Source organism: Trachypithecus francoisi, unplaced genomic scaffold, assembly GCF_009764315.1.
Source record: "Trachypithecus francoisi isolate TF-2019V2 unplaced genomic scaffold, Tfra_2.0 Lachesis_group6, whole genome shotgun sequence".
Classification (NCBI taxonomy): domain Eukaryota; kingdom Metazoa; phylum Chordata; class Mammalia; order Primates; family Cercopithecidae; genus Trachypithecus; species Trachypithecus francoisi.
This window is the reverse complement of record NW_022681471.1, coordinates 113,318,977-113,326,372: the sequence shown is the minus strand read 5'-3', so window position 1 is coordinate 113,326,372 and position 7,396 is coordinate 113,318,977. Positions and strand designations below refer to the sequence as shown.

The 7,396-nt window shown below is 39.3% G+C and overlaps 1 pseudogene; it reads left to right on the top strand.

The window, feature by feature from the left end:
- Positions 1–1,736: 1,736 nt before the first annotated feature.
- On the top strand, positions 1,737–3,221 carry LOC117077824 (annotated as a pseudogene).
- The last annotated feature ends 4,175 nt before the right edge of the window (positions 3,222–7,396 follow it).

Genomic DNA, 7,396 nt, shown 5'->3' with positions numbered 1-7,396 from the left:
TTGGTCCTAGATGTCATAACTACAGGATGGTAAATGATCACCCACACCACATGAGACTCCAACATGAGTGGGAAATAAACTTTTACTATAAAAAGCCACCGAATTTGGGTTTTATTAACTGAAGCACACAGCCTAGGATTATTTGACTTATACATGGAATTATTGCCCTTATTCTGGGAGCTGGATCAGCTAGGGCTGGAGGATCCACTTCAAAGATGGCTGCTTCACTCATGTCTGGCACCCCCTGGCAGGGGTGGCTGGAAGGCTGGGCTTGGCTGGGACTATCAACCAGAGTGCCTACATGTGGCTTCTCCAGGGTGGTGGCCTCAGGACTGTTGACTTCTTAATAGAGGTTCAGGGCTGTGAGAGCAAATGATGCAGTATCAAACCAGAAGCTGCATAGCCTTTTATGCTATCCTTGCAAATCACATAGCACCACCTCTGCCATACTCTATTGGTTCAAGCAGTCACAAGCCTGCACAGATTCAAGAGAAGAGGAATGGAGCTCCGTCTCTCTGGTAGAAGTGTCACAAAATTTCTGGCCGTGTTTTATATCCACCTCCACCATGATTATAATTTGGACTCTGGTTCCAGATATCTTACATTCCTTTCAAACCATCAGACCCAGAGCCTATCCAACGCAGGTATACACTAAGTGTGTATTGATGATAAGGAGAGGGAGAAGACAGGAATATTGTTCCTGTTTTGAGAATAACTGAGTCTATGGTCATGGGAATTTGAGTGTGCAACAGTTTATGGATTCTAAGACGCACATTTTTCACATTTTAACATGTCTGGAATTAACACTCATTAAAATGTATGGGCCTTGCAATGATATTTACAGTGTTTTTCTTTCTTAGGGGTACATAGATAACTGTGTATCATCCAACCAGTAGCTTCTTAAATAAATACAGGAAATGCCAGGGATGCTATGGCTACTAGATAAATCCTTAGTTAATGAGAGCAATGAAAAGAAATTAAAGGATATAAAATTCCTGCTACCTCTCTGAGCTAAAACTGATGAGCACCCTAAGGAGGCTAGATGGAGAACCTGCAGTCACTGCAGTCAGTGAATAATACTATCATCAAGAACCTGAAAGGGCAGCAATCCTGAGAGGATCCACAGACCCTCTGAAGGAAGCAGACTTTGCCTGCAGAACCCAGGCCCCCCCAAAAACTATGAGTGCTCCATAGACAGTTTACATCACAGGACTCTGTGCAGACAACCCCCAGTACCAGCTTGGAGCCAGGTAGACTCACTGTATGGCTAGACCCAAAAGAGAGACAACAATCACTGCAGTTCAGCTCATAGGAAGCCACACCCATAGGAAAAGAGGGAGAGTACTACATCAAGGAACACAGCCTGGGACAAAAGAATCTGAACAACAGCCTTCAGCCCTAGACCTTCCCTCTGACAGAGCCTACCAAATAAGAAAGAACCAGAAAACCAACCCTGGTAATACGACAAAACAAGGCCCTTCATCACCACCCAAAAATCACACTAGTTCACCAGCAATGGATCCAAACCAAGAAAAATTCCTGATTTACCTGAAAAAGAATTCAGGGGTTAGTTATTAAGCTAATCAGGGAGGGATCAGAGAAGTGTGAAGCCCAGTGCAAGGAAATCCAAAAAATGATACAAGAAGTGAAGGGAGAAATATTCAAGGAAATAGATAGCTTAGAGAAAAAACAATAAAAAATTCAGGAAACTTCGGACACACTTTTAGAAATGCAAAATGCGGGAACTTTCCAGAATACTCAGTGAGAGGCAGAGGAGTGGTAACTACCGGAGCTGCGCACAGCTCCGCGCTCCTTCCTGCTCCCTCACACACTGGCCTCAGCCCACACCGGCAGTAGAAGATGGTGAAAAAACAACTTACTACAATGTTTTGGAGGCCAAACCCAATGCTACTCAGGAAGAATTAAAAAAGGCTTATAGGAAACTGGTCTTGAAGTACCATCCTGATAAGAATCCAAATGAAGGAGAGAGTTTAAACAGATTTCTCAAGCTTACGAAGTTCTCTCTGATGCAAAGAAAAGGGAATTATATGACAAAGGAGGATAACAGGCAATTAAAGAGGGTGGAACAAGTGGCGGTTTTTGCTCCCCCATGGACATCTTTGATATGTTTTTTGGAGGAGGAGGAAGGATGCAGAGAGAAAGGAGAGTCAAAAATGTTGTACATCAGCTCTCAGTAACCCTAGAAGACTTATATAATGGTGCAACAAGAAAACTGGCTCTGCAAAAGAATGTAATTTGTGACAACTGAAGGTAGAGGAGGTAAGAAAGGAGTTAGAGGGCTGCCCCAATTGCTGAGGTACTGGAATGCAAGTAAGAATTCATCAGATAGGATCTGGAATGATTCAGCAAATTCAATCTGTGTGCATGGAGTGCCAGGCCATGGGAGCAGATCAGTCCTAAGATAGATGTAAAAGCTGCAACGGAAGGAATAGCTCGAGAGAAGAAGATTCTAGAAGTTCATATTGACAAAGGCATGAAGATGGCCAGAAGATTGAAGCACGGTGAAGGAGACCAAGAACCAGGACTGGAGCCAGGCGATATTATCATTGTGTTAGATCAGAAGGACCATGCTGTTTTTTACTCGACGAGGAGACGACTTTTTCATGTGTATGAACATACAGCTGGTTGAAGCATTGTGTGGCTTCCAGAAGCCAATATCTACTCTTGACAACCGAACCATAGTCATCACCTCTCATCCAGGTCAGACTGTCAAGCATGCAGATATCAAGTGTGTACTAAATGAAGGCATGCCAATTTATCATAGACCATATGAAAAGGGTTGCCTCATCATTGAATTTAAGGTAAACTTTCCTGAGAATGGCTTTCTCTCTCCTGACAAACTGTCTTTGCTGGAAAAACTCCTACCAGAGAGGAAGGAAGTGGAAGAGACTGATGAGATGGATCAAGTAGAACTGGTGGACTTTGATCCAAATCAGGAAAGATGGCGCCATTACAATGGAGAAGCATATGAGGATGATGAACATCATCCCAGAGGTGGTGTTCAGTGTCAGACCTCTTAATGGGCCAGTGAATAACACTCACTGCTGGCATTTAATGTGCCGTAGTGAATAAGTGAAGGACTGTAATCATAATATGCTCACTACTTGCTCTTGGTTTTGTTTTAATATTCAACTATAGTACTGTTTAAAAAAGTTAAATGAAGAATAAATACAGATATAAAAGCTCAAAAAAAAAAAAAAGAAATGCAAAATGCTCTGGAAAATCTCAGCAATAGAATTGAACAAGTTGAAGAAAGAAATTCAGAGCTCGAAGGCAAGGTCTTCGAATTTAGCACAATCCAAAAAAAAAAAAAAGAAAACAGCATAAGAAAATATGAACAAAGTCTCCAAAAAGTCTGGGATTATGTTAAATAACCAAACCTAAGAATAATCGGTGTTCCTGAGGAAGAAGATAATTCTAAAAGCCTAGAAAACATGTTTGGGTGAATAATCAAGGAAAACTTCCCTGGCCTTGCTAGAGACCTAGACACCCAAATACCTATAAAACAAACATACAAGTTAAAAAGCAAAAATGAAAAACAAAAACAAAGTACACAGGCAACAAAGAGCACAATGAATGCAACAGTACCTCACATTTCAATACTAACATTTAATGTAAATGGTCTAAATGCTCCACTTAAAAGATACAGAACCACAGAATGGATAGAACTCACCAACCAACCATCTGCTGCCTTCAGTAGACTCACCTAGCACATAAGGACTCACATAAATTTAAAGTAAAGGCATGAAAAAAGGCATTTCATGCAAATGGACACCAAAAGTGAACAGGAGTAGCTATTCTTATATCAGATAAAACAAACTTAAAGCAGCAGCAGTTAAAAGGGACAAAGAGGGACATTATATAATGGTAAAAGGCCTTGTCCAACAGAAAAATATCACAATTCTAAACATATATGCACCTAACACTGGAGCTCCCAAATTTATAAATAGATATATCATCTATTATAAACAGATTATAAATTAAAAATATTGCAATAGACCTAAGAATGAGATAGACAGAAGTACAATAATAGTGAGGGACTTCACTTCTCCACTGACAGCACTGGACAGGTCATCAAGACAGATAGTCAACAAAGAAACAATGGATTTAAAATGTACCTTGGAACAAATGGACTTAACAGATATATACAGAACATTTCAACCAACAACCACAGAATACACATTCTATTCCACAGCTCATGGAACTCTCTCCAAGACAGACCATATGATAGGTCATAAAATGAGCCTCAAATTTAAGAAATTGAAATTATATCAAGCACTCTCTGAGACCACAGTGAAATAAAACTGGTAGTCAACTACAAAAGAAACCTTCAAAACCATGCAAATACATGGAAATTAAATAACCTGCTCTTGAATGAGCACTGGGTCAAAATGAAATCGAGGCCGGGCGCGGTGGCTCAAGCCTGTAATCCCAGCACTTTGGGAGGCCGAGACGGCGGATCACGAGGTCAGGAGATCGAGACCATCCTGGCTAATACGGTGAAACCCGCTCTACTAAAAATACAAAAAAAACTAGCCGGGCGAGGTGGCGGGCGCCTGTAGTCCCAGCTACTTGGGAGGCTGAGGCAGGAGAATGGCGGAAACCCAGAGGCGGAGCTTGCAGTGAGCTGAGATCTGGCCACTGCACTCCAGTCCAGGCGACAGGGCGAGACTCCGCCTCAAAAAAAAAAAAAAAAAAAAAAAATGAAATCGAGATGGAAATTAAAAAATTATCCAAACTGAATGACAAAAATGACACAACCTATTCTGGGATACAGCAAAGGTGGTGCTAAGAGTTTGAAAGTTCATAGCCCTAAATGCCTACATCAAAAAGACTGAAAGAGCACAAACAGACAATCTAAGGTCACACCTCAAGGAAGTAGAGAGAAGAATAAACCAAACCCAAACCCAGCTGAAGAAAGGAATAACCAACATTAGAGCAGAACTAAATGAAATTGAAACAAAAAAAATACAAAATATAAATGAAACAAAAACTGGTTCTTTGAAAAGATAAATAAAATTGACAGACCACTGGCAAGATTAACCAAGAAAAAAAGAGAGAGAATCCAAATAACCTCACTAAGAAACGAAACAGGAGATGCTACAACTGACACCACTGAAATACAAAGATCAATCAGGCTACTATGAACACTTTAGGCACATAAACTAAAAATCCTAGAAGAGATGAATAAATTCCTGGAAAAATAAAACCCTCCTAGCTTAAATCAGGAAGAATTAGATACCCTGAACAGACCAATAACAAGCAGCGAGATTGAAATGGTAAATAAAACATTATCAACAAAAAAAGTCCAGGACCAGATGGATTCACAGTACAATTCTACCAGATATTCAAAGAAGAGTTGTACCAATCCTTTTGACACTATTCCACAAGATAGAGAAAGAAGAAATTCATTCTATGAAGGCAGCATCACCCTAATACCAAAAGCAGGAAAGGACATTACCAAAAAAAGAAAACTACAGACTGATATCCTTGATGAACATCGATGCTAAAATCCTTAACAAAATACTTGCTAACCAAATCCAACAACATATCAAAAAGATAATCCACCATGATCAAGTGGGTTTCATACCAAAGCAGGGATGGTTTAACATACGCAAGTCAATAAATGTGATACACCACGTAAACAGAATTTAAAAAATCACATTATCATTCAATAGATGCCAAAAAAGCATTTTAAAAATCCAGCATCCCTTTATGTTTAAAAATCTTAGCAAAATCGGCATACAAGGGACATACCTTAAGGTAATAAAAGCCATCTATGACAGACCCACAGCCAAAAGAATACTGAATGGGGAAAAGTTGAAAGCATTCCCTCTGAGAACTGGAACAAGACAAGGATGCTCACTCTCACCACTCCTCTTCAACGTAGTACTGGAAGTGCTAGCCAGAGCAATCAGACAAAAAAAAAAAAAAGAAAGAAAGAAAGAAGAAGAAAGAAAGAAAGAAAGAAAGAAAGAAAGAAAGAAAAAGAAAGAAAGAAAGAAAGAGAAAGAAGGAAGAAGGAAGAAAGAAGGAAGGAAGGAAGGAGAAAGAAGAAAGAAGAAGAAAGAAGAAGAAGAAAGAAAGAAAGAGAAAGAAGGAAGGAAGGAAGGAAGAAGGAAGGAAGGAAGGAGAAAGAAGAAGAAGAAGGAAAGAAAGAAGAAAGAAAAAGAAAGAAGGAAGAAGGAAGGAAGGAAGGAAGGAAGGAAGAGCATCCAAATTGGTAAAGAGAAAGTCAAACTGTCACTGTTTGCTGACAATATGACTGTTTACCTTGAAAATCCTAAGGACTCCTCCAGAAAGCTCCTAGAACTGATAAAGAATTTAGCAAAATTTCCAGATACAAGATTAATGTACACAAATAAGTAGCTCTTCTATACACCAACAGCAACCAAGCGGAGAATCAAATCAAGAACTCAACCCCTTTTACAATAGCTAAAAAAAAAAAAAAAAGGTTAGGACTATACCTAACTAAGGAGGTGAAAGACCTCTATAAGGGAAACTACAAGACACTGCTGAAAGAAATCATAGACAACATGAACAAATGGAAACACATCTCATGCTCATGGATGGGTAGAATCATATTGTGAAAATGACCATACTGCCAAAAGCAATCTACAAATTCAATGCAATCTCCGTCAAAATACCACCATCATTCTTCACAGATTAGAAAAAACAATTCTAAAATTCATATGGAACCAAAAAAGAGTCCTCATAGCCAAAGCAAGACTAAGCAAAAAGAACAAATCTGGAGGCATCACACTACCTGATTTCAAACTATACCATAAGGCCATAGTCACCAAAACAGCATAGTACTGGTACAAAAATAGGCCATAGGCCAATGGAACACAATAGAGAACCCAGAAATAAGCCCAAATACTATAGTCAACTGATCTTTGACAAAGCAAACAAAAACATAAAGTGGGGAAAGGACACCCTTTTTAAGAAATGGTGCTGGGATAATTGTCTAGCGACATGTAGGAGAATGAAACTGTATCCTCATCTCTCACCTTATACAAAAATCAACTCAACATAAATTAAGAACTTAAACCTAAGACCTGAAACTATAAAAATCCTAGAAGATAACATTGGAAAAACCCTTCCAGACATTGGCTTCAGCAAGGATTTCATGGCCAAGATCCCAAAAGCAATGCAATAAAAACAAAGAAAATAATGGCTGGGACCTAATAAAACCAAAGAACTCTTGCATGGCAAAAGGAACAGTCAGCAGAGTCAACAGACAGCCCACAGAGTGGGAGAAAATCTTCGCAATCTATACATCTGACAAATGACTGATATCCAGAATCTGCAATGAACTCAAACAAATCAGTAAGAAAAAAAAAACAATCCCATCAAAACTGAGCTAAGGACATAA